The sequence below is a fragment of the Tasmannia lanceolata genome, unplaced genomic scaffold, assembly GCF_043159265.1.
Source record: "Tasmannia lanceolata isolate RefF3 unplaced genomic scaffold, GAP_Taslan_0.1 ptg000012l, whole genome shotgun sequence".
In the NCBI taxonomy this organism is placed as follows: Eukaryota; Viridiplantae; Streptophyta; class Magnoliopsida; order Canellales; family Winteraceae; genus Tasmannia; species Tasmannia lanceolata.
The window spans coordinates 2,502,475-2,530,337 of record NW_027518689.1 but is presented as its reverse complement, the minus strand read 5'-3'; the positions used below and the strand labels follow the sequence as shown (position 1 = coordinate 2,530,337).

At 39.8% G+C, this 27,863-nt stretch overlaps 1 long non-coding RNA gene across 1 annotated transcript; it reads right to left on the bottom strand.

The window, feature by feature from the left end:
• Positions 1-16,721: 16,721 nt before the first annotated feature.
• Positions 16,722-20,383, bottom strand: LOC143887544 (uncharacterized). Its single transcript, XR_013254229.1, has 2 exons — positions 17,105-20,383; positions 16,722-16,979 (listed from the first exon to the last, which is right to left on the bottom strand). It is a non-coding gene; the product is annotated as an uncharacterized LOC143887544 (long non-coding RNA).
• Positions 20,384-27,863: the final 7,480 nt, after the last annotated feature.

The window sequence follows — 27,863 nt, the reverse complement described above, 5'->3', positions numbered from 1 at the left end:
CGTGTAATATTCTTGGTCAACAAAGAGGCACATTATAAAATTGATTTCCAATCTCTTACCCTCCTTCTTTGAAAAATAAAATATATTTGGCATCCTTGCAAACGTGTAATATTCTTGGTCAACAAAGAGGCACGTTATAAAATTGATTTCCAACCTTTTGAATAAACCGAATCTCCTCTTCCTCTTTTATTTGTATTGGGCCCTACTTCGAATTCCCAAAAACACATATCCTTCTGCCGAATTACATTTCTAAAAAAAAATTGGTTTCTTCAAAATATTGCGGGTCCCACTTCGGGTGAATTATTCTTGAATTGCAATACTTACATTCAAATCCCCTCCATGAAATGATCCAATCCATCCACTTGATGCAACATAATGTAAATTAGTTGTGCTCCATAATGATCTCCATGGGCTAATCCGATCCAGCAAATGCCGAGTTAGATGTGAATTGGTTGCGCCCCCTAACTCATCTCCTTATAATAATCGAGAACTTCCCATTAATGGATCCCAAAGCAAATTGGCCGTGCCCCCCTTAAACCTTTTCCATCAAATGATCCAAACCGGGCTGCCATGTCCGTTGGCTGAAATACACTATGTGCGTTATGAAAACAACGCAGTTCACACTTGCTTGATCAAAAATATAATCGAAATGTTCAATGCACAGTCACCCAGTAGATCCAAATTCTCTCCTGCTCGGATTCTCGTGAATAACCATTCTCAACCCTTAGCGGAAAAATGCGAAATGCGACAGAAATGATAAAAAAATTGAGAAAACGCGAGAAACGGACACGGAAATAGAAAACGGTAGAAAACTGATAGCAAAACACTAACTTTGTTGTTGATTAAAGCGGAGCAAAATGGGGTGTCTACAGATGCCCCTCTTTGGTAGAGACGACGTAGTCATCAAATACCAAAGTCAAAATGACAGAACCATTTTGCGTAGCTTTAATCGACAAATGACTCCCTAAACACCATGCAACCTAATATAATGCAAGACCCTAGATGAAATCCTACAACTTGAACATATATCAAAAATCTTTTATTCTAAACCACTGGAGGACTCGATTATCGGAGGATTAGAGGATTAAGGACTTGAGAACTGGAGAACTGAATAATCGTACAACGGGTGGACCGGAGAATTGGAAGACTAGATGACTTGGAACTGGAGAATTGAAGATTGGATGAACTGAAGAATTGAAAAACTAGAGAAGTAGAAAATTTAGGGACTGGATATTTACAGAGCTAAAAATTTGGAGAACTGGATGATTAAGAGACTCAATAGTCAGATAACCGGAGAATCAAAGAACTGAGAAGTTAAGGAGCCAGTTCACTGGGATTGTAGAACTTGATTACTGGAAAACTGGAGAGTCAAAACTTGATAATTGGTGAACTGGGGATTAGATTAGATTGACATTTTGATTGATTCAATTGGGATTGGAATTTGATCACTGGATGTTAGGACTGGAAACTGGAGACTGGAATCTTAATCTAAACATCGGGAACCGGAACTCTAGAACGAAGGCATACCGGATACTAGAATTAGAGTACTGAAACACTGGATTTTCGGACACTGGAACTGGATGTTGGAATTGGAGTGCCGAAATACTGGGAACGGGAATACAAGTACTGGAAAATGGAACACTGGAATATTGGTGATAGAGATACTGGACACTAGAACTATGATACTGGAATATTGGATACTGGAACTGGAGACTAGAACTAGCATAGTGACACACTGGAATACTGGAATTGAAACTGGATACAGGATGCTGGAATTGGAATACTGAAATTGAAACTGAATACTGGACGTTGGAACTGGAATACTGGAATTGAAACTGAATAATGGACATTGGAACTGGAATACTAGAATACTGGATACTGGAACTGGAATATTGGAATATTTGATATTGAAACTGGAATATTGGAATACTGGAATACTGGATACTGGAATATTGGGATACTGGATACTGGATACTGGAACTGGAATATTGGAATACTGGATATTGAAATTGGAACTGGAATACTGGATACTGGAACTAGAACTGGAATACTGGATACTGGAACTGGAAAATCAGGAATTGGTAATTGATGAACTAGTAAACTGGTTTTTTACACAAGTTTATTCACATTTTGAATTGTTTACTGGGGATGAACAAGAAAGTCTCACAGGGCTTGAAATTTCTTAAATTAAGATCTTCTTTACTGGGGATATAAATTGGGACCTTGGAATATTCGGACACTGGTACAGAGGATTCTTCTTTTGACAAGCATTCAGACAAATATTCAACTGACTGGAAGGAGATTCTGATTTTTAATGGTTCATCTTTATGAGAAACTGGCTCAACCACCATTGCATCTAAGGCTCTTCCAAGCTCAAGGTGCTTTTCTAGGGTATGATCTTCTTATGGGAACTGGTTTTTCGGATTTTTCTGCTTCTGGATTCTTCTGGAACTGACTTTGCTTAGACTGAATTTCTTTTAACTCCTGAAATCCTTGCCTGCAGATTAACTTAGCTCTGGAACAATTGCAGGGGGTTAGCTATGCCAGGCATCTTTTACCGAGACAGCTGCAACATTTGACTAACTGGACAATGATCGACTCTATTAAAAAAGGGAAGATGGTAAAAGACACTATTAGATGAACGGGAAGTTTCTGAAAGAATGAGCTAAAACGAACAGGAATGGACTGACTGGATTGATACACAGTGATGCTCCTGACTTAGTTATCGTTTTGTTTGGTAAGTCTAGCCCTTCAAAGAGTAGTTTCTCAATTGATAAGCACTGAATTTTTTTTTAAACAATAATGCTCTTAGAATTTGATTACCACTCCTAGGATTGATTGGTTTCAATGCCCCCAAGTTTCTTGGATGACATTTAAGCTTGCTCGAACTTCTTTCTCTTCTTCAATCTTGATACCAGCTGTAACTTTCTTATGATGATTCTCTTACCGTGACCAAGTCACCTCTTCAGGGTTTTTAACTTGGCGGACCGTGTTAGCCTTAACTTTTGCCTGAACAACCTTTCTAGGTTTTCGATCCAGCAGGCTATCCCCTTAGCTTTTGCCTAAGCCGCCCTTTCGGGTTTTCAACTTAGCAGGGGAATGATCTTAAATTTTGCCTAGATTGCCCTTTCAGGTTTTCAGTCTAGCAGATCTTCATAACTCCGCTCCGTTTTTTTTTTTTTTCACTTTTTGTGTTTCGGGACCTATATCGTTAATTCTGAACACCGGAAGGACTTTATAGGTAGGATAGGGTTTTTCAAAGAATGGCTTAAGGTTCAACAAAGATTTCGACCGAACCTGTGAACAGGTTGCCTACGTATCCCAGGGTAGGAATCAGGTCGTGCGTAGTTCAGGGCAAATGCCCCTAGTTTGAAGATAAATTGTTTGAAGGTTAATTGATTTTTCTTTTTTCTTTTCTTTCTGGAATAATTAACTTCTCTTCTTTTGGAACTTGTCCTTCTTTTTTTTTTTCTGGAACGATTGGTTTTTCTTTTCCTTCTTGAATCGACCGAACTCGGTTCAACTGAGTTGCCTACGTACCCCAGTATAAGGATCAGGTCTCGCGTAGTTCGGGCAAATGCCCTTGGTTTGATGGGTTTTCAAGAAAATTTTATTCAGGCTCGAAGGGTTTGCAAACCGGTATTCTTTTGACATTGGGTTCTGATTTTGGAATTTATTCGGCCAAAGGAGGCCTTCCGATGTTCAGATTGGGAATCGATCTGGGTTACTAGAATCTGTCTAGTACTGATTATTTATTTCTTTTTTTCTTTTCTTTTTTTCACGGAGTTTGACGGCTTTTCCCGGTAAGAGATAATGGATCTTCTTCTTCCAAGATTCTAATGTGTGCTTGCGACTTTCATAGAGCGAAACTTGTTCTTTGACATCCTCCATCTATGGATTTGTAACTCTTGATATCTGATGAGCACTTTTCAATGCTTGCTCTGAACTTCTTATCTTGAATTTGTTGGCTTTATGTTATGAATTTGAGAACCAAGGTCATTGATTGGAAATATGAAAGTTGTTTCCACTCTATGCCCCTTGTATAGCATATATCTTCTCACTTTCTTCATTTTCTTTGAGCTTTCCATCTATGTCTTGCCCCTGGTATCGGTTGTAGCTTTTCTAGACAATTTTCTTATTCTTGAAGTAATTTTATCAATTCTTCACACTCTTCAGAGGGTAATGTATTTTCAATCGGCATTCACTGAATCAAAGTTTCAGTGCCAGTGTTTACCACTTCAATTTCATCTTTGAAAAGCTGGGATTGGCGCTCCTCCTCTTGTTCAAGTAATTGCTGTGACTCAAGTGGAGTTTCGTCAATTTTGTCCTCATTTGAGGAGGGAGTATTATTCTCATTGGTTATTGAAGTTAGAAGCACACGTTGGAATGTATAGAGAAAGCAAGTTTCATTGAATTAAAAAAAAAGACCACATCTGATAAGACTTATCCTGAACAGACTCAGAATTCACACTCTTGACTCAAAAATAAAAGTAAGAAACGACTCAACTGGACTAGAAATTTATTCAAACTTTTAGAAGACTGCACTTAATAACTGGGCTTGACATCATGACTGGACTTAATTAAAATAACAAAAGGACTAAGACTGCTGCAATTGTCTGGCTTTAGAGGCTCGGCGAAAACTGAATCATCATCATAACAAGTGCCTTTTAACTTCTGGTTCTTCTCTGTCACTGCAACTGAACCTGAGCTTCTCAAACCCCAAGTGCCTAAACATCATCCAGCGGCGGTACAACCTGGTTTTGTATAGGACTATCAGCAATATTTGGCGCTTGCTGAAATGGTAGCTTGCGCTCATCGATCAACTTCTGGATCACATGCCTCAGAGTTATGCACTGATCAGTACTATGCCCCGATCCTCGATGAAAATCGCAATGCTCTTCCGCTCTCCATGTCCTGGGGAGCGGATTAGGAGGTTCCTTAATGCGAGGCAAGTAGATATCGCCGGATTCCAATCCTTGCTGCAATATGACAGATGGTGGAAACAGGAGAGGGGTGAATTCCCTATTAGGCTTTTGCTCAGCTGCAATCCCTGATTGAGTATATTTGAATACCATAGAGTTCTGTGACGGGTTATCCATTGATACATTATCAACCTCAGAGATCTTAGCTAGAGTCTGTGTCTTAACTTCTTTTGAATTGGAGTTTCCTCTATTGTAAACTCCTTGTGCCATTGCTTCCTCAATTTGCATACCAGCATTGATGAAGTGTTTAAAATCTGGATAATACTGAAGAGACATGTGGTATTGGAGCTGAGAGGATATATTCTTCATAATCATCTGGACTTGCTCCTCTTCTGAGGGACGCTGCATCATTTGAGCCGCTAACCTTCTCCATCTCTTGACGAAAGTTAAGAATGACTCTTTTGAGTCCTGCTTGGTTCTCTCAAGATCCTTCCTAGTGATCTCGGTTCCATCATCATATTTGAATTGCTTGATGAACTGCTCTCCAATATCTTTCCATGTCCTATAACGAGTCTTGTCTAGGACCATGAACCACCTTCTAGCGACCTTTGTCAGAGAAACTGGGAACAATTGAGCCATTTGCTCAACAGATAGACCTTGAGGCTGGCACATGATAGTGAACATTTGCAAGTGTGTGATCGGACAACCCACACCGTCATATTTGTCAAAATCTGGCATCTGAAAGTTTGCGGGGAGACGAATTTCAGGAAACAACGTAAGATCACTTGGGTTGAAACCACCTCGGTCCTGAAGCTGGATGTCCTGAACTTTCCTGGTAAGACTTTCTAATTTCTCCATAACCTTCTTATCAACCGCAGACTGAGAAGGCTTACCGTGACCATCGCTGTACTGTTCTCTTTCTAACTCTTCTTCAGTTTTATCTGGGATAGGGATGAACACTGGCTGGGCGGGTGCTGCTGAAGTAGGTGTATGGTGCATAGGCCTTTTATCTTTGGAAGACGATGGCCCGAGTTTCTCAGCAAGCTGGGCTTTGAGGGTCTGATTTTCATCTTTGATCTCTTGTAATTGCTGGAGAACTAAGGCAAGAGTTTCAGCAACAGTAGTGAGCGGAGGATTCTCTTGGTTTTCTGCCATGGGTGAGGAGAAAGAAAGGGACGCCGGAGTTCTCACAGAGAGTGGTGGAGAGAGAGATTTCCTCTCCAACCGTGAAGAGATCTGAACCTAAAGAGTGGTAGACTTAGCTATGGTGCCAACTTCCTGTGATGGGAACAATGAACACGAGGTATATGAGCTTGTCATTCAAGGAGTGTTCATTCTCAATGACTGAAACAAAGATTACACATTTAAGCAAGTAGTTGGGACAATAGAATGAATCCTAGAGGACCAAGACATGACAATGATGACTGATTCGCATAGGGGAATGCCCCTAGTTCAATGATTATGAGAGTGAACTCTGAAGGACTTAGCAAAATATTCTTGAAAAAGGTTGCCCCTGGAGTAAGAAAAGACTAAGGGTACAAGTACAATCAGATCATCAAGATCAGGCATGATCAGATCATGAGATTGCATAATCGAAAGATTGTGAGATTCCGCTCCTGCTAGTTAGGGGATGGCATGAAGATACGATCGAATCGTATGACAGAAGAATGAAAGACACACGATCAAGAGATTAAATGAGATAGCATAAGATTGCTTTCAACGGATAGATCATGAATGACTAATCCTATGAGATCTTTGGAATGATGGGATTTATATCCTAACCCCAAAGGGTAAGTTTTTTAATCTTCACACATTTTATCAGTGTTACCTGAAGGCATCAACCCTAATCCTAATCTAGCGGAGTGGAGAGAGGATCTCGACTCATGACTTTGTTCGTGTATCTAAGGACCGATCGTAGCCATTGGAAGATGGACCACGGCCTAATCTAGACACAAATGGGTAAGATATCCTAAACTAGGCTTACACACGTGATGCACATATGTTCGTATACTACATGCATGTGTGGGTTAATCTAGGGGTAAGGCCAAGAGTTCCCTTAGCGCGAATCCCTGTTCGATATACTGTACCAGTGTCCGGCGTATCAGTACGTGAACAAGAGATCCGTTTACGTACCATAAAGGTACTAGGCTAAGGGTGGAATGCTTCTCTAGCACAGAGGCACCAGGTGATGAAATCCCAGTCAACCATGCTAGATAACACTCCGGGTTCCTAAAATAGGACGTGTGTGCACGTGAGATGCAAGGGTTTAGATGCAAGTGATGTAGGTGTGTGCAATATGTTTGCGCAATCTATGATGCCTTCAGGTTTTGTTAGATTAAGTTTGAGTAAAATGTGATGAGAAAATAAAACAAGACAAACTAATCTAACAAGTATAGAGTTTTTATGAGCCAGTTAAATTAGATTCAAATGAGTTATCCTTTGGAATTGTGATGAAGTTAGGTGGTCCCCAGCAGAGTCGCCAGACTGTGGTACCCTGATCCCGCGAGAGGGGTGTGGGGCGCGAGCCGCCTCGCACTCTCTCTCTCTTGGTCTCTCGTATCCACGCGATTGGCGTGTGCATTTTATTATTGATTTGAATTAATCTTTCCTGTGAACTTGGGATCACTAAGGCAATCCGAATTCCACACGAAAGAGACTGACAGAGTCGCCACCTAGATGTGGGATCTAGGACCCGTAATTAACCAGAAATCTAGACTCGCTACCTGGTTACGAGAATGGAAGGTATGGGGAGTTATCCACCACATGCACCATTCTTGCCCGATAATCGGTCTTCGATTCCAAAAGCTAACTCTTTTAAATTTATTTTAAATGGCTCATTCAACTCTATGTTAATGTGCGAACTAAGTGACATGCATCCTATGATCTAATTTCAATGTGAATCCTAAATGTGTATCTTGATTTATTAATTTGTCTGGATTCAATCTAAGTGAAAGTTCTCCTAAAATTCTAATTTCATGGAAAGTCCTAAGTGATTTGATTAAGCATTTACAAGAAAATTAATATACAAAACACCACAATTTGTTTGTGGTGCCGACTCGCGGGTGGTATGCCGTCAGACATCCAAGCTGCCTACGTACCCAAGCCTTACTGGGATCAGAGTCGACGTAGTTCGGTGCACCTAAGCTAAGCTACTTATGCCTAACTCAACTAGGACACCGACCTAGACGGGATTGACTGTTTCAACAGTTTTAGGAGAAGTTATTTAATTCAAGTTGAGGATTTTATTATCTTAGGATTTCATCTAAGATGCTATATGATTCTCATCTAAATGCAAATGGTCCCTTAGACTAATGCAGGTTTGCCTACATCCTAGTTTACTAGGCTTGTCCTAGGGAAAGATCGGGTGACTAGTGTAACTAGACCTATGGCACGGTTGCTATACATAGCAAGCGTCCGTGATGAGGCTGGACTCATAACTCTAGGACTCCCTAAAACTTAGGACACGACACGACACCAGTGTTCCTAAATTGGACTCTCAGGGTTCCTAAAGGAATTTTGAATCCACCGGCTCTTAGGAATCTCGAATTCTTTTGGGTTTGTGGAAACTTTTAGAGTTTTCTTGAAGCTTTTATTATCTGAAGGTATTTAATGTGTTTGGTAACTTTTAAAGTTGTTTATTTACAAGGTTTTAGTTTCACTTGAGATTTTTAGTGGTCTTTTGCTTAATGGCTTTTAACGGATTTAGAGCAATGGTTTTTTACATGGGTAAAGTTTAGATTTGTGACTTTAAGGTTAGGTATATTTTAAATTAATGTCTTTTAATTTTGGTTTAGAGAATGATATTAACACAAAAATGTTTGACAATTGCACAAATTCGACAAAACCTTAACCATTTAAAGATTTAGCAAATCCAGCCCACTAAAACTGTCATAACTCTTTAACCACTTGGCCAAATCTAACATACGAATATGCGTTGGAAAGATATTTTAAAGGGCTTCAACTTTGTAGTTTACCATTTTCTATGAATCTGTGGTTTCGAGGTTCGAAATAGGGTCACAAGACGGGCAGCCAGCACTATGGCGGGAATGATATTGGCACTACCACGTTTTTCCCTATTATTTGCAACAACTCCTGTTGTCGTTGTTGTGATTAATGGGTTATCAAAAGGGTGTGGGCTGTGAATATCAATTAGAAATGAGGGCTACTATTATTAATTTGGAATGGGGCTACGAATATCAATTTGGAATGATGGTTGTTATTATTAATTTGGGATGAGGCTGTTATTATTAATTTGGAAAGGGGTTGCGAATATCAATTTGGAATGAGGGCTGTTATTATTAATTTGGAATGGGGTTGTGAATATCAATTTGGAATGAGGGCTGTTATTATTAATTTGGAATGGGGCTGCGAATATCAATTTGGAATGAAGGCTGTTATTATTAATTTGGAATGGGGCTGCGAATATCAATTTGTGAAGTGGATGTAGGCTATATTTGTTAGCGCTGCACAAGTTGGTTCTAAGATTGAGTGGGTTTTGCAAAATTGGGTTCTTGGTTGCAAAATTAGGTTCTTGGGCTATGAAAATGGGTTTTTAAATTGAGTTTTGGACTGTGTTGTGGTTGCAAAATTGGGTTTCGAATTATTGATTTTTGCCCATGAGGAACCGAAAATCCCATGAGCCTAAGATTCAAATTCCAACCTAAAGGATTACCTAATTAGGTTTTATAATTAAATCTAATCAAAGCATGCAAAATAAAATTCATAAGATATAAATCAAAGTTAAAAGAACACAAAGAATATATATAAGTCTGGTCAAGGCAATCCTAGAATTAAAGGGGCGAAAGAAAATCATAGCGCACCTTTTTAAATGAAGAACACGACCGAGCTTAAGAGATCCTACCACAAAAATGTATTGAGAGATGGTAAGAGGAGGCGGCTGGAAGAGAGTTATCCGAGAGGGAAGAGCTGAATTTCGTGTGATGGAACCCAGAGAAGGTTGCTAATTTTGTGAGATGGAGAGGCCGAGCGATCTCCCCGGCTGAGAGGGAGAGAGCCTGCTGTTGAGGAGCGGAGGTTGCCGTTGAGGAGGTGGGTATAGGTATAGCATGGATGCATGGGACGATGGGGTGTCAAGATCATGAGAAGGAAAATGAAGAAGAGTAACTGAGGGAGAGAGAGATAGAGAATCTTGTTCCCCACCGATCAGAGAGAGATCTCTCTTCTTCAACTTCGTCCCCTGTTATACGCCTCCTCCCCCTGTTTAGCAACCCACGATTGCCCTTTTATTGAATCCAATTGACAATAAAAAATGATACCCACCTACCCCCCCCCCCCCAAATGGTAGACAAGTTTTGAGAAAACGTATAATATTCTTGGTCAACAAAGAGGCACATTATAAAATTGATTTCCAATCTCTTACCCTCCTTCTTTGAAAAATAAAAATATATTTTGGCATCCTTGCAAACGTGTAATATTCTTGGTCAACAAAGAGGCACATTATAAAATTGATTTCCAATCTCTTACCCTCCTTCTTTGAAAAATAAAATATATTTGGCATCCTTGCAAACGTGTAATATTCTTGGTCAACAAAGAGGCACGTTATAAAATTGATTTCCAACCTTTTGAATAAACCGAATCTCCTCTTCCTCTTTTATTTGTATTGGGCCCTACTTCGAATTCCCAAAAACACATATCCTTCTGCCGAATTACATTTCTAAAAAAAAATTGGTTTCTTCAAAATATTGCGGGTCCCACTTCGGGTGAATTATTCTTGAATTGCAATACTTACATTCAAATCCCCTCCATGAAATGATCCAATCCATCCACTTGATGCAACATAATGTAAATTAGTTGTGCTCCATAATGATCTCCATGGGCTAATCCGATCCAGCAAATGCCGAGTTAGATGTGAATTGGTTGCGCCCCCTAACTCATCTCCTTATAATAATCGAGAACTTCCCATTAATGGATCCCAAAGCAAATTGGCCGTGCCCCCCTTAAACCTTTTCCATCAAATGATCCAAACCGGGCTGCCATGTCCGTTGGCTGAAATACACTATGTGCGTTATGAAAACAACGCAGTTCACACTTGCTTGATCAAAAATATAATCGAAATGTTCAATGCACAGTCACCCAGTAGATCCAAATTCTCTCCTGCTCGGATTCTCGTGAATAACCATTCTCAACCCTTAGCGGAAAAATGCGAAATGCGACAGAAATGATAAAAAAATTGAGAAAACGCGAGAAACGGACACGGAAATAGAAAACGGTAGAAAACTGATAGCAAAACACTAACTTTGTTGTTGATTAAAGCGGAGCAAAATGGGGTGTCTACACCTCTGCATTTGAAGAGGCTAGTTGGTTAAGAAACTTTTTATCTGATATACCCATTTGGGAAAGACCTGTTCCTGCTGTTTTGATTCATTGTGACAGAACAACTGCTATTGGAAGAGTACATAATAAGTACTATAATGAAAAGTCGGACAGTTACGTCAGAAGCACAGTACTGTGAGAGAGTTGATCTCTAATGGATCGGTCACCATTGACTTTGTGAGATCTGGTGATAATTTGGCAGATCCCTTAACTAAGGCCTTGTCAAGGGGGAAAATTTGCAATACATCGAGGGGATGGGACACAAGCCCATTTGTAAATAGTTACCTATGATGGATACCCAACCTAGGGACTGGAGATCCCAAGAACTAGGTTTTCATTGGAAAAACCGAGTCATAGTGTAACTTGTGGACGATCATGCTAATTTTGAGTTTATCTCAATGTCCATCCCTATGGTGTAACCCAAGCATGATATCCCGAAGCGTTTGTAAGGTTGAGTTATTATTCTTAGTGAGATCTATAGCTCGTATGAGTGGGATGTCTAGGCTACAGGAGCATCCTTGATAGACTCACCTGCATGTTAGTGCGGAAGTGGGCCGCTTCCAAAAGACAAGAGGGCTTATTCTCTTATGCTTACATGGAAACTGGGATGTAGCACATGGCTGTAATGTGCGAGCTGTTTTGGAACCAATTGAACACTTTAGTATCATGTGTGTGGTGTACGTCTTTCTGTACCCAAGGATTGTAGTTCAAGACATAGTCACTATCAATTCCTTATAGTTAGAATGCACTAACATTAAGTAAAGGTTCAAGACAGAGTCACCTTTATTATACGTGATACTTTACTGATTGTCAAGCGTAAAGTTTTACCAGTATTTTTTCTAATAAAATAAGTGGTGGGGGATTGTTAGTATTTTAATACTAAAAATAAGGACATATGCATTTGAAAAAGTTTTTTTTTGAAATTTCCATCCAAAATTTGAATGTGCAAAGATTCTCTTCTCTTGTACTTTCCCACAAAAAACTTTTAAACTTTTGAAGGAAGCTCTCTTTTCTACTTGAAAAGATAGTCCAAGATGGGAAAGTAAGAAAGATTTCTACATGCATATAAGACGGATTGTTGAGCAAAGGCTTGGGCCTTTCAAGGGCATTCAATTTGGTTGCCTTGGGAATTTTACAAAGAGAACCAAGAACAAATTAAAAAACACACACACACCGAGCCCAGCCGTGCCGTGTCAAGGCGTGTGCGTGTGCGTGTGGGTTGGGTTGAGTTTGGGTTTGGGTTTTTCCTAAACATAATTATCATTTTAAACACGAAGGGTTGTGTCTTTTAGTTTCTTTTCTAAACGGAATTATTATTTTCAAACCCAACAGTCATGTCCCCTAAATCTGACCGTTAGATACATATTTAATAACGTTTAAAAACGTACTTAAGGTTTAAGGGATGTGTCCATACATTTTAAATGATGCATTTACTGTTTTAAAGATGTGTCTTTACTGTTTTTAAAAGGTGTCTTCAACAGACACGTTTTTGCTTATAAAAACAGAAACACACCTACGTTTTAAAATACCCAACATTCATTGCTTTAACATCTGTTTTCAGAAATTCTCTTTGGTCTTAAACAGAAAGACGTTTTTGCTTTTTGATACTTCTGTCTTTTAACAGAGCAATATTTCTGTCACTTTCTTCATTCTCTGTTCTATTTTATTTGATGGGCATTCTGAGTGTTCGCTGTCTGGTTTGGATTTATCTGATCGTGCAGTTCAGATAAATATCGATGGTGCGTCATACTGTTGTATCCTAGGGGTGATTGCGTTCGGATCTGTTGCACCGGAGGCTTTTCCGCAAAGGCGCAAAAATCACCTTAAAGAGAGCGACCTAGTCCGTGCCTCATCTCGCCGCATCAAAAATGTTTCATCTAATCATTTATTTTTCTATTCTTTATAGAAATAAGAAATCAGGTACGCCATAAATTTATATTTAGAGGAAAATTTCACAACATATCCATGTATAAAGGTCTTCAAACCAGACTTGCGAGCATTTCCACGCCTATAGGGGGTCCAGAATTTCAGGTGGGCAGGGAATTTCATCCACAGGGAGATTGTAGTAAGCTTTAGCTTTTCCAGGGCACAGTTGGGGCTCCATTTCTGCAGAATGACAGATCTACCACCATAGGTTCGTTAGAGGAATTAGGTCAAGCAAGAGGTTACTTGAAGCATTACACCCAAGGTATCTAGTTTGGAATACCAAGTTTGTTGCCTCCAGCCCCTGTATATATATAGATACACTAGGGTTATAAGAGGTTAATGGGCTCCAGCCCATATGGGCCCACTACACCTGATCCATTACCTATTGGGCTTGTACTATAACATATACTAGGGTTATAGCATACACATGTATATCCAACAAGGTTGTGGGGCTTTCCGGGACCTTTGTACAGTCTTCATTGGAAAATTTGAAAAGGAAAAAGCTGTTGGGCAAACCCACCAGTTTGAAATCACCTTTAGGGTTCCATTTCCTTTGCAAGTGGGATTTTAGAGCAACATAATATGAGCGCCTGCCTAGAAAGTAGACAATGTTCCCACATTGTTTTTGCTTTGTCAAAATCTTCTTCTCGAAAGACAGCTCTTTCTGGACCGGAGTCAGGTTATAGTGCCATGGTGGGAGCCTCGTGCACTGGGCTGCTTTTTTTTTTTTTTTTTAGTTTTTGTCATTTTTGGCTGTAGACGCTCCCCAACCTCTAGATTGAGGTTCACATCTTGCTCTTTTTCTTCTAGAAAATTATCGAGGGATGGGATTCCAATACCTAATCAATCCCAACGATGAAAACAAGAAAGATCTGAAGCATTAGTGATTAATCTTGCTTCAATTAAAATGATCAAAATGGCTCTGTTTTCAGTGAATTTTTTTAAAATATTTTCTAAAGTGAATCTTTTTCACACAGCCAATCTAACGAATATTTTGGATCGATTTTCCAAGGGCCAACGGGCTATTTTATGAATAGCTGAGATTAAAAAATAAACATTATTTTTAGTGAGATTAATCTCAGCCCTTCACAAAAAAACAAAAAAAAAGGAAATGGGAGGCTGATTTTCAGGAGAAAATCATTCTTATGATTTGGAGGTCAGTGGAGGTTCAACTATCGAACAAAGCCCCTGAAATCTATCGGACTTGGGTAGGAATTGGCAAGAACACATTTCAAAGGAATCGGGTCGGGTTGGCCTCAACCAGACCTGACCCGAGTAACCTTTTTTTCCAACCCGAACCCGATCCGACCCGATTTCCAACACGACGAGCTTCAACCTGACCAGACCCGAGGGAGCTTTTCTTTCCAACCCGAACCCGACCTCAGTTCAACCCGACCCAACCAGAGATTCTAAGCTTACAAAAACAAATTGAAAAAAAATGTCGGGTTTTACTCGGGTCTGGTTGCCCAAACCTACAACCCGACCCAATCCGATTTCCAACCCTGGTGTTGGGAAATTCAACTCGAACCCGACCTTACCCGCACCAGGCATCTCCACTTAAATGAGGAAGTCAATCATAAGAATTCCCTGATTGCTCACAACTGGAACTTCAGCATTTTCTCATCTTCTATAGTTCAAAAAACGTGCAACTGGATCAAGCCTGGACAAGGAGTGAACAAAATCAATATTGGCGCTTCTCTTGAAGCTGAAGGAGCTAGTATTGGCGGAATTCTCCGAGACTGATGATCACATCCAAGGGACCTTCTCCAAAAACGTCATTAGGGAAGCCAATCTCAAACCTCGGGAATTAGAAGCTATCCTCTAAGGTATCCAGCTTGCCCTCAAAAAAGAGTCCTCAGCAAATCTGGATTGAATCAGATTCCCTTCCTGCGGTCCATATCATAAATGGTAAGACTAGCTGTCCATGGAGGAAACTCCAATTCGGAAATTCGTAGGCACATTTCAAAGCTGGAAAACCTCCCACATTTGGAGAGAAGACAAACTGTCCATGTAAAGGAGAAGACATTCCGCTCTCATCCCTCCCTTCCCCCTCACATCCCTTGTATCCCGTAATTCCTCTGGAATCCCTTTCATTCGGTTGTAACTCTTATTTTTCCTTTAGGCTCTGTTCACTTGTTTTCCCAGAAAAGGAAAAGAAAAGGTTTCTCAGGAATCTGACGTGGCATTAGGAAAAGAAATCCAAGGAAACTGTGCAGGAAAAGGTTTCTCACACCCGTTCACTTGCCGCAGGAACTGTGTAGGAAAAGGTTTCCCGAGAAACTATTTGCCCACCTTTTTTCACTAGTTTTCCTGAGAAAGCAAATCCCACCAAAATAAAAGGGAAAAGGAATCTCACACTTGTGAGAAAAGGCTCATTCCCACATCATTTTTCCCAATTTCCATATCAGATGTGACTTCTTACCCTTCATCACATCCTTCACCATTTCTCTTCTTTCACTCAATCCAAAATATGAAATTTACTCTCCAAATTTATTATTGGACATGCAGTAGTTGTACATCTCTGTGTGAGTGAGAGAGAGATTAGAATCACAAAATAAATTTGACTGAAAGGTCTGGATATAGTTTTGAATCTACCAATTAAATACAACTAAATAAAACTCAAAACTCTAGGAGGTAATTAGGATTGTTCACCTATCAGAGAAACAGAGATAAAATGACTTCGAATGTATCATATTTCAGCAACAATGGCAGGGCAGCAATAATGGCAAGACGACAACATAGTCAACAATGGAGGGGATGGGAAGAAAATGAAGTAATAGGCATTCCTGGTTTTCCAAATTTTGTATAGTTGTTCTATTAAAACATCACAATTGAAACAGTTCAAGCAGGCAACCTAACCAGCTTACACCAAACCAGCAACCCTGCTAATTTGATAAATGGTCCAGTTTTTCCAACATTTGAAAAGAATTTGATATGAAGGAATGAACTGAAACCGAAAATCCAACTCCTCTGTTATGTTTTTTTCCTTTCTTTTTGGTCTCCCTTCTTCATGGAAAGCGAGAGCCTGGCGTGGTTTCTCCATGAAGTCACTCTGACTTAGTCATCCAAAGGAAGGCCCGATTCTTGTACGAAAGGAATCAAGGTAAGCCTTCTCTTTCGGACGTTTGAAAAACCAACCATTGCACAACCAGTTGTGAGCCTTTGGTGAGATCTGTTCCTCATGCCATGGTCGTCTTCTGCCCTCTCTCCACTCTCTGAAGCTCCTTTGAAGTCAACACTTCACTTCGCAGTCATTTTGGCTGGATTCAAAAACTTCACTGGAAGCTTCAAGAGAAACTTTTCTTCAACGTTGCCTGAATTAATATTTAAGTAACAGTATATATTTGGACATTATCATACACCCATACAAAAATGTCAGTGTTGTCTTCTGAAATTACTGACCAATGCTTGCAAATATCCACGTGATGGCAAAAATCAAAAGATAAATTGTAAATCACAACCATGCTACAAAGGTAATACTTTATGATAACTTCAACAAAATTAAGATGCACCAAGATTAAAATAACATGACACACTGCAGACTAAAATTGATCATGACATAAACTACATCATTAGTCCAAAAGTTACAGATTTTATCTCCTTGGAATCCCAGTATATAGGACACATAACCAATCCCATTGAAATTGGCATTGCTTACACAAAGAAACTGGTTGCAGAGAGTAAAAGACATTGCCTCAGACACTTTCCCTGCAAAAACTTACTTGAACAAGACTAAATTGCACAACATAGTCGAGAAAAGCCCGCTGAAGATTCTTCCAGTGGCTATCGGGATCAGCACTGTTTCAAAAATGATAAACAAGCAGATAAAAACTACTATTACTTTTAGCAACTAGATGATGCTTCAAAAGATGTATTACAGAAATAGATAAGGAACATGCTTAGGATACGATGAACGGTGTTACCTTGTGCTCAGCATATTCAGCAGTCTTCAGAGAGGAGGAGCCCCAAACGTCCAAACCAACTTAGCTAACCTATCAACTTTCATATTAGGAAGCAATTGCTAGAAGAGTTCCACCCACTCAGAGGAACAGATATCCTAAGGGAGAATACAAAAGGACAAGAGAAGATAAAAATACAACTGCACAGAAAAGGTCGAACCTAGTTGATTGAAAAACAGGAGAGGCGCACAAATACTCTTCCAGCTCCCCTCCCAACTTTTCCCTATTAAAAAACCAGAAAAAGGGGAAAGGGGCAAGTGATGCCCTCATGAAGCATCCAGGAAGGAGTCAGAAATTAGCAAAGAACGGTAGAGATGAAAAAGGATCATAGGAGAAACACCAAAGTATTTGGGCAAAGTAAAAGATGAGACACTGACTAATAGAATATATAAAGAAAACAATTACGCTGAAGACAAAGACTGCAAGATAAACATCCCAGACCTCATGATCAACCTAATTAAAAATGGTAACTCTACTGTATTTAAGTAGTTCCTATGCCTTGAAATCCTAACTTGTAACCCAACAAAGACCCAGTGAGACAGAAATAATCCTAAGGGGAAATTATCTAAGATCAGAGAGAGATAATTCTCTAAGCCGGATACAGATCAGGCAACTCAACTGCCAAACCTATTGGAAAAAGAGAACCCATTTATCATACTTAAAAGACAATTCTCAAGCTTCATTATTTTCTTCTGTTGCTCAGTGTCTCAGACACATACTCAAGTGGAAGCTTCTGGCCCATACGGAAACACACAGTCAGCCATCCTTTTCTTCACTTTCAGAGAATCAGCCCACGTTCATACTAAAGTCCATAGACTAACGTAAATCCTTCTTGGAACATCTGACCTTTGTTGTATCTACCATCCGCAAATGCTCTTCTTTATCTCACCCAGGGCTAAATCCCACATGAATTGCAGAAACTAACACCACAGAATAAGGTATTCACTCTTTTATCATACTTCAAAGATAAAAATCAAGAGCATCCTTCTTTTCTTCTGTTGCTCGGACAGGAGGGCCTGGGAGACATTCTCAAATGGAGGCTTCTGGTCCACATATAAAACCCACAGTGGGTCATCTATTTCCTCTCAATCAGAGAATAATTCCATGCTCATAGTTCATATTTCATACCCAAGTCCATAGACTATTGTCAATTCTCATTGTACCATCTGAACATTTTTGTCTACTAGCTGCAAATGCTCTTCTTTGCCTCGCCACATACTGAATCCTACATGAACTGTAAAAACTAACACTACAGAGTAAGTTATTCCCTTTATATACATGTTTCTAACAACCCTATCTACACTTATATTTACAGGAACCAAACCTCCTCCTACTCAATCATCAGCAGCATCCAGATGAAGGATGCGCCGCAGATCCTCGGTCGCAGATGCAGTACTGAGAAAGAAATCATTCGCAGGCGAATATGAACCCTTCGTGGGAGAAGCTGGGGCGGACTTGGCAAAAGCATGGACCTTAATTCCATTGGCCGAATTGGGCAAATTGAGTGAAACACTCCGTTTCTGCCTGAGAGAGAATTTGGGAATGGGCAATGAACTCGGCGGAGGCGAGTTCGAAAATGCCGGTCCAGCCCAGAGCTCAGAGTAACAAAATTCATCACCGTAAACCGCATCAGAGAGCTTTGGTTTTATAGGGATTGGACTGCTTTTTCTGCTGTTTTGGGCATGTTTATGATTATCATTTTCGTTCGGAGAATAAACAGAGGGCGACAATTGATAAAAATATGATGATTTTTTTGTAACAAGAGGGCTGTTGTAGTTTGGATCGGTAAAAGTGGGAGGTAGAATAGCTGATCCAGATTGAAAGGCTCTGCAACTTATCTCTTTGAAGCCTATGGAAGGTGAAGAACCAAATTGATCAGGAATTTCAGACTTATTCCCTCTGTAATATTGATTCTGATGTTGAGCCGAAACAACAAGCGTCTCCATGTCGAAATTCACCTCTAACCTCTAAAGTTCATACGGTGGGAAATGTAAAATGGAAAAGGATCGAACCGACTTTGGAAGGGCAATTGGAAGAGGAATCAGAATCCAAGAAAGAGTTCTAATAAGAAGATGAAAAGAAAGGTATTCTGTTTCAATAGTTGTAAACGTGGCCACTACAAGAGTGAACCGACCTTTGAAGGAAAATTGGAAGAGGAATCAGAATCCAAGAAAGAGTTGTAATAAGAATACGAAAAGAAAGGGATTCTATTTCAATTGTGGTAAACCTGGCCACTACAAGAGTGAATGTTGACTTCTTAAGAAATTCAGACGGAGACGGACTCTGATGAGAAAATTCAGATCTAGGTCACCTTAAGAATGAAATTCAGATCTAGGCCACTTTAAGAGTGAAATTCATCAAAGCAACGCTGAATGCAGAATGGAGTGTAAAAGCTTAATAAGAAAGGACTGATTATTCTCCAGATCGAAAGCACCAATTTTTGTCACTATTCATAAAAGAAGAGCAGATCTTCAACATCCAACGACGTAACACCAATTGAATTATCACGAAAATCAAACGACTCTGAAGAGGAAAATTCAAATCTAGGCCAAATTCATCAAAACAAGTGTAAAAGCTTCATACGAAAGGACTAATTACTCTCGATTTTTGTCAATATTTATAAAAGCAGAGCAGATCTTCATAGATCTGAACAGTCAACGAAAAACAAGGGGTTTTTGTAGGGACAAAAGATCAAAGACTAGGTTTTTCAGCTAGAGATCTAAGCAGTATATATCTAAACAAAATTAAACAGATCTTAAAGGTTTGAAACTTATAAACATTAGATTGATGAAGAAACTCATCAGAATCACCGAAAACAGCTACAAATCTCTCGATTCAGTCATTAAAATGAGGGAAAACTCGAAAGTAGTCACAAATTCGTAACTACTAAAGAAGAAATGAGCGGATCAGAAGAAGAAGAACTGAGAAAATAAGAAAAAAAGTACAAAAAATGGGTGTAAATCATAGAGTACAGGAAAAATACATAAAATTACCGGATGGAAGGGGAATAATTAAGATCGGGAGGATTTGGTGACGATTTTTATGACTTTGAGCTCGATTTTTATCGTTGATGGTCTGTGTGTTTTATAGGGTTTTACAGTGCCATGAAAGCTCAGCTCCAAAGCTTTTAACCTGGATCTGAAAAAAACTCAAAATTGGACTTAATAAATAGCTAGAGAGAAGGCTCTGCAGCAAGACTAGGGTTTTTATGAAAGAGAGAATCTTTTTGGAACGAACAGTGTTCCAAAAACATTGTAGTGCGGATATCAGAAAGCATAGGAGCCGTTACATTGACGTTTATATGGGCCCCACAAAAGTTATGGGATTGGTGTAATTCGACGCATCCAGACAAAAGATAAAATAAAGATAAAGATAAAGTAAAGTACCGACACGTGTCAATTAATGGTACTTTATGTCATGTGCTACCGCCGGTAGTAGGTTAACTGTAATCTGACCGAATAAGTTCTTTTAGGAAAGAAGATAAAAGTGACTCTTTTGGCTAGGGCTGCAACTCGAGCCGGGTTTTACCCGACCCGCATCGACCCGACCCGAAAATAGCCTCGGTTGGGTTCAGGTTTCATGGGTTTCGGGTCGAGCCGGGTTCAGCATTCAAAAGCCCGCATGAATCTCGGGTCGAGCCGGGTTTGAAGGAGCCCGACCCGACCCGACCCGAGTTACATAAGTTATAGTATGTACATTTTTTTTATTGTTAGTTAAAAGTTAAAAGTGAAAACCCACGCACCCACTGTTATTGTATGTGAGTGTAATTTCTGCTTCTATGAGTTGAGTTGATTCAAGTGTTTGATTCAGCATTGTTTGATTGTAATTACAACATTGTTTGATTACAGCATTGTTTGATTCAAGTGTAATGTGAGTGTAATTACATCATTGTTTGATTCAAGTGTAATGTGAGTGTAATTTCTGCTTCTATGAGTTGAGTTGCCTTGCCAAACAAGAATTTTCCTTAAAAAATTGCGTCAATGTGAAAAAACCCGACCCGACCCGAGATTTATCATGTGTAGGGCCGGGTTTGGGAATCGTAGGTTTTCCGACAAAAAACCTGACCCGAGATATTTCTCGGGTAGGGTTGGGTTCTCCAAAATCCGACCCGCCCGACCCGAGTTGCAACCCTACTTTTGGCCCACTTGTGCATATCTATGTAGGGCTGCAAATGAACCGAGCCGGCTCGTGAACATGTTTGGATTCGGCACGTTAAAAGCTCGGCTCGGGCTCGTCGTTTACTAAGCGAGCCGAACCCGAGCCCAAAAATTAGGCTTGCCAAATAAACGAGCCGAACTTGAGCTTTGTATAGTTCAGCTCGGAAAAGCTTGCAAGCCTTTTAGGCTCGATTCATAAACGAGCTGAGCCGAGCTGAGCTTTAAAGGTTGGATTATGTTTGTTTTTTTATATATAAAATAAAAGAATGTGGGTTGTTTATCACAAATGAAAGTTTGGCCGAGTGCTTAAGGCGCTGGATTTAGCGTGGGCTTGGGTTCAAATCCCACAGATGTATGTTTTATCACTCTTGAGACGAGCAGAGCTTAAGCCGAGCCCAGCATAAGCTCGGTTCGTTCCACTTAACGAGCCGAGCCGAGCTTTCTCGAATATTTCACGAGCCGAGCCGAGCTTTTTCAAAAACTAAACAAGCCGAGCCGAACACGAGCCTTCATAAAAGCTAAACGAGCCGAGCCCGAACCCCCCAAAGCTCGGCTTGGCTTGGCTCATTTGCAGCCCTATATCTATGTGATCGGAAGCAATGGATCCGAACAAGTCCGACCAAATGGCAATAAGAACACTTTGTCCATGATCCATCAAGCCTCTTGGGTTGGGCCAACAAAAGCTAAACTCTATATTTTTTAGGGATTTGCTGGGCAATTTGGAGGAAAGCCATTTCGCAGCTGGCTTTTGCACAGCCACAAGGCTAACTTTTTGGCAGATTTTGTCTTATTCATTGAATTAATCTGAGTCGGCTGTTCTCACGTGCAAAAGCTAGCTGTGAAATGGTGTCACACTATCACGCCCCAAACCCCACTCTGGGCGTAGGACATAACAGCGCCATACACCTGCAAGAAGAATCTCACAAATGTACAAGGCTACAAAGCAATAACAGAAATAGCCTGGCATTTTATAACTAAAATATCAAAGTAATTATTAATGCAGACCCATCAGAATCAAATCAAATCTCATCTCTCCCCAAGAGTCAAACAAATAAATAATAATGTCTTTACATTTTATTCAAAGTACTCACTTCCTAATAAACTGAAATAACTAAACTAATTCTCTGAGTCCAAATCCAATTCCAAAGCTAAGCGTCATATTCTTCGTTATCTTCATGAGGGTCCAAGACCTGAAAAATGTTAAATAACCACAGTCAGCTGAAAAGCTCAGTACATAAGAAGTACAATTAAAGCATGCCAAGGTTCAATAGGGTCCGATAGTCAAAAATCAAAACTGAGTCAACAGGCCAAAATAGTTATAATAGCATATCAAATATGGTTCTGAATTAAAGGTGCAATATGGCAAATTCAAAGCCTAATTTTTGAATAGGTTCAAAGGTCTCAGAATTCATATACAGAGGTTTTTTTTCAGAATTCATATACACTTCAGAGTCATCGGCATGGTCCAGAAGACGTGTTATTACTTATACACCGACAGTCCACGGTGTTCGGAACCAGTTCCTGAAGTTCCAATGTACTACCCCCACGGTGGGTTTCAGAATTTTAGAAATACCCAAGCCTCCATAGAAGTGTTCAGAAGGTGTCCAACGTTCATATTCAGATGGTTCAAAATATTCAAAGTTCAAACTGATAGTTCATAGGTTTATATTTCAGAACAGATGTTCATAACAGTATTTCAGAACAGTTATTTCAAAGGTTCTAAAGTAGTAGTAGGTAAGACAGATGGCATGCTAGACTTACAGTTAATTCAGATATTCAAAGGCATCAATACAGGTTCTCAAAGTCAAAAGTGATTCAAAGCGAAGAGGGTTTACGAATACCCAAAGTAGTACATTATTACGTACCTCAAAGATGTTTGATTCCCTTCTTATTTCTGATTATGATTTAATATCCTGATCTGAACAGAACACCGGTAACAAATAAGGGCCCTAAAATGTAACCCAAAAGCCAAAAGAGTTGAAGTTCAAACTCAAAATTCAAATTTAGGTACGGACCAGTCGACTGGCCTTTCATTACTGTTTAAAACAGAAAACACAGTATTGGCGCTCCAGTCGACTGGTTTGACCAGTCTACTGGCCCTCATCTTCTGTTTTAAAAACAGAACAAAAATTTGGAGTGTCGGTCGATTGGGTCCAACCAGTCGATTGCCTCTCAACTTTTGTTTCTCGGCCAGTACAAATTCTGGACGAGCCCTTCGGAAACCTAATTTTCTTGGGTTTTTACCCAATTTTCACAAAACTTTACCACACCATATCTTTTTCGTTCAAACTCCAAAATCCGCGAGGTCGAATCCGATGGATTCGTATCGACGAGAGGAATCAATTAAATTCGATTTCACGCTCTGAATTCATATGTACAATTTAAGAAAGATCACCAAAGATTCTACGTCGAATCTCCAAAGTTCTAATTCCTGAATTCTAATTCTTACTAATCGATTTTGAGTTTGTTGGAATCGTAGTACAGTGTCGAATCCAAGAGAACTCAAGATCAATCCAGAGGTTCTTATTTCTAACACAAAACTTCTTTTCTCTTTATTCGATAAACCCTTGTTTTAGGTTTCTAATATTCCAAATTGTTCTTAGTTCATAAATCTTATCTTGATTCGCGGCTTTGACCTTGAAATCGCAATGTTCTTGGTATTCTTCTTCTCTTTCTCTAATTTCTCTTTTTAGGGCTACACAACCGTTTAGGGTTTGTTTAGCCACAAATAATCTATTTATAAAATAAAAGAATGTGGGTTGTTTATCACAAATGAAAGTTTGGCGGAGTGGTTAAGACGCTAGATTTAGAGGGGGCTTGGGTTCAAATCCCACAGATGTATGTTTTTATCACTCTTGAGCCGAGCCGAGCTGAGCTTTTTCAAAAACTAAATGAGCCGAGCCGAACACGAGCCTTCATGAAAGCTAAACGAGCCGAGCCCGAACACCCTAAAGCTCGGCTCGGCTCATTTGCAGCCCTATATCTATGTGATCAGAACCAATGGATCCGAACAAGTCCGACCAAATGGCATTGAGAACACTTTGTCCATGATCCATCAAGCCTCTTGGATTGGGCCAACAAAAGCTAAACTCTATATTTTTGAGGGATTTGCTGGGCAATTTGGAGGAAAGCCATTTCGCAGCTGGCTTTTGCACAGCCGCAAGGCTAACTTTCTGGTGGATTTTGTCATATTCATTGGATTAATCGAGTTGGTTGTTCTCACGTGCAAAAGCTAGCTGTGAAATGGTGTCACGCCCCACTCCCCACCCTGGGCGTAGGACATGACAGTGCCATACACCTGCAAGATGAATCTCACAAATGTACAAGGCTACAAAGCAATAACAGAAATAACCTGGACGAGTCAAATCAAAGCTAGGTTATGAGTCAAATGCGGACCCATCAGAGTCAAATCAAATTTCACTTCTCCCCAAGAGTCAAACTGTGGACCCCGATCCGAGAGGACGAGTGCTGAGGACACGAGATCCTCTGCAATCCTCAAAGATCTCCACAACGTGAAGGAGAGCTCTACCAAGGAATTCTCAAAATAAGTGCCACCTTCATAGCATAGCACGAGTGGCGATAAATGAGATACCTCTTGATCCAAGGATAAATTCTCAAACCAAGACGCACCTAAAACAAACCCAGAGTCGTCATCCATGGATAGGCCATGGAACTCCAAAAATAAATATGCTCTGAATACCATGGATAACCAGAAATATATATGGGCCCGTGCCTGATTACGAATGGAGAAGGTCCGAAGAGCACCCCCAATTCGTCCGAGTGCAAGCACTTGCTCTTATGCCATTATTATTAACCTTGAAGAGTTTTGGGTGAAAATCATGTGAAATGGGAACAAACATCCCCGAGTGGACGTCTACCTAAACATGCATGACCCAGGGATAAAATAATAAGCATGCACAAAATAAATGGAAGAAGTGTCGCTTAATTACAGCTAGGTTATGAGTGACATGCCTAACTGGTGTCTAAGTTTTGGTGGACAAACACATACATGCTACAGCTAAGGGTATAAGTTCTACACATGATGAGAAATCTAAAACTAGCAGTTAATCATGAAATGAATTAAGATACAGTAAACGAAATAAAAAATACACAGAAATGCGGGCAGATAAAGAATAATGAAATAAAACCTAAGACGAACACATAGCGCCTATCTACATTAGGGCAAAAACAATAGTGCCTAATATAATATAAGAACCCAACACATCCCATCTATAAAGCGGTAAATGATAGATATGATAAGCAGTAAAGCAGTAAAGCGTTACAGCTAACTGACAATCAAAGCAGGTAATTAATACAGTTAAACATGTAAGTAAAACCAGTAAGCATGATAATACTACAGCTAAGCATGCGAGTAAGCAAATAAAGGAGCACGCACTATCATGATCCTATGTAAAAATCATCCTCAAAGTACAAACACAAGCCCTAAAGTGCTAACAACGGACCCTAAGACTCTAATGCTTAAGCCCGAGTCTTTAGATGATCTGATGTTCATCCAAAGAAGCCTACGTATCCCCGCCTCCACGAGAATCAAGGCAACGTAGTTCTTCGCACCTATTCTAAGCTATGATGCCTAAGACATCTAGACCTCTATCCTAGACTCGATCTAAAAGATCAGACTAGTTATTAAAGCTCCTTGTGCGATTATTTAAATTCCAATGGATTGTGAATTTTAGGACACCCTATATGCCCTAACTAAATGTAGGTTAGCCCTAAGCTAATACAGGTGGTTCTTACAACCTATTTGTAACTAGGCTGTGTTTCCTAAGAAAAACAAAGGGCGGACTAACTCATCTTATTCTAGTCATCAGTCGGCAATGTAGATCGCCAACTGACCGGACGGAGGCGTAACAAACTATAACTCTAACACAAGCACAGACAAAACATAAAAACACACAAAGACAAACCTCTAACTCTAAAACTCTCTATCTAGGACAAACTCCTAACTCTAAAGGAATATCTTTTTGAAAGCAAGGTTTTAAAGTTGTTTATTCAAAAAGATTTTAAAATGTTATTTTCAAAAGTTTGGCTGGACTTGGGATAAAGATCCCAAGCTGCACTACGTACCTCGTGAAAGAGGATCAAGCCAACGTAGTTCGGAAACAAACTCTCTGTAGACACCCCATTTTGACCGTACCCTAAACCTCACATGTTTGAGCAAAACCTAACCAAACCAATGTTTTAAAACTCCAAACTTCACCCTAAGCTAGCTTAGAGTCCCACCAAGGTCCCCGCAAAATTTCGTCGAATTCCGAGCGCATTTGCCTAGTGAACGAGATGGGAGAGTGTCCGTAGTGTAAACCAGAAAAGGTGGGGTGAATTATCCTGAGAGGTACAGGTGATCCGAATAGGACACAATGAACCGCGCGCCTCATCATTTTTTCGCGCAATCGCGCGCTTATCAATAGCGGTAGTGCTAATATCAGAACTTTATTTTTCTATAAAAAAGCTGAAGAACTCGTTTATAAAAAAAAAGGAGGGTTCTCAATTTTGGAAAAAAAATTCAGAGAGCGAGAGAGATCCCCAATTTTCCAAACCCTAACCTCCTTTCTTATCTTCTCCGGCTCAACTCCGCGAGATCCAAGGATTCCGATCAAGATCCTTATTTTTCGGCCGGTTTTTCTCCTTCTTCTCCGGTCAAAGCTCATCTTCTCCGTGGATCCGATCAGAGGTCTGAAGCAAGAAATGAAAAATTTTTTTACAGAGAAAGGATGAGAGAACTAGAGAGAGAAACTAGATCTGAGTTGAAACCCTAGCCTTCGTTCCTATTCTTCTCCAATCATTTTCTCTGGCCAGATCCACCGGTGCTCAGGCAAGATCTTGTCAATTCTTCTTCATCTTCTCCGGTCAAGTCGGTCGGAATTCGGTCACAGCTCCGGCCTGCACTTTTTCTTTATTCTCTTGCTTGTTTTTCATCTTTTGCTTTACTCTTTTTGCTGAAATTTATTTTCCTTATGCCTAAACCCCTTTTAGAACCTTTGAAACCCTAGCTTCGTATCTCTTTTCTACGATCAATCTCGTTTGAGTTCTGGCGAACACTGTCATGGATATAAGACTTTTCAAGCTTTGAATATCCGATCCGAGGGTGTCTTGGTAGATCAGAATTTTCTAGCTTGTCTCATGTTTATTTGAGCTATTTTGATCGATTCTTGTGTGCAAAAGCTGTTGTTTCTAATAATTCCTGAGTAGAACGGTTGTTCTAATAAATCAGAAAGAGAAATTTAGAAGATGTTTGATTTTTAGAACAAGATGATTGTCTCTGTTTTGATCTCTGAAATCCTAAATCAAAGCTTTTAGCTTCACATCTGAGATCGATTGGAGGTCTTTGCTTCAAGAATCTGAGCAGCTGGAAATAGAAAATCATTTTCATTAAGTCTTTCAGAAGAGGCGTGCCATCAGAGGAGTCTGTTTTGTTCAAGAGTTTGGAACGGAAATTTTCAGGTACTCTTCTCTTCTTTGTTTATGATTCGACCCTTGTTAATCTAGTGCTGGAAAGTGTTTGCAATCTTATGACTATCAAGGAATTTGTAGCTGGACTTTGATTTAGG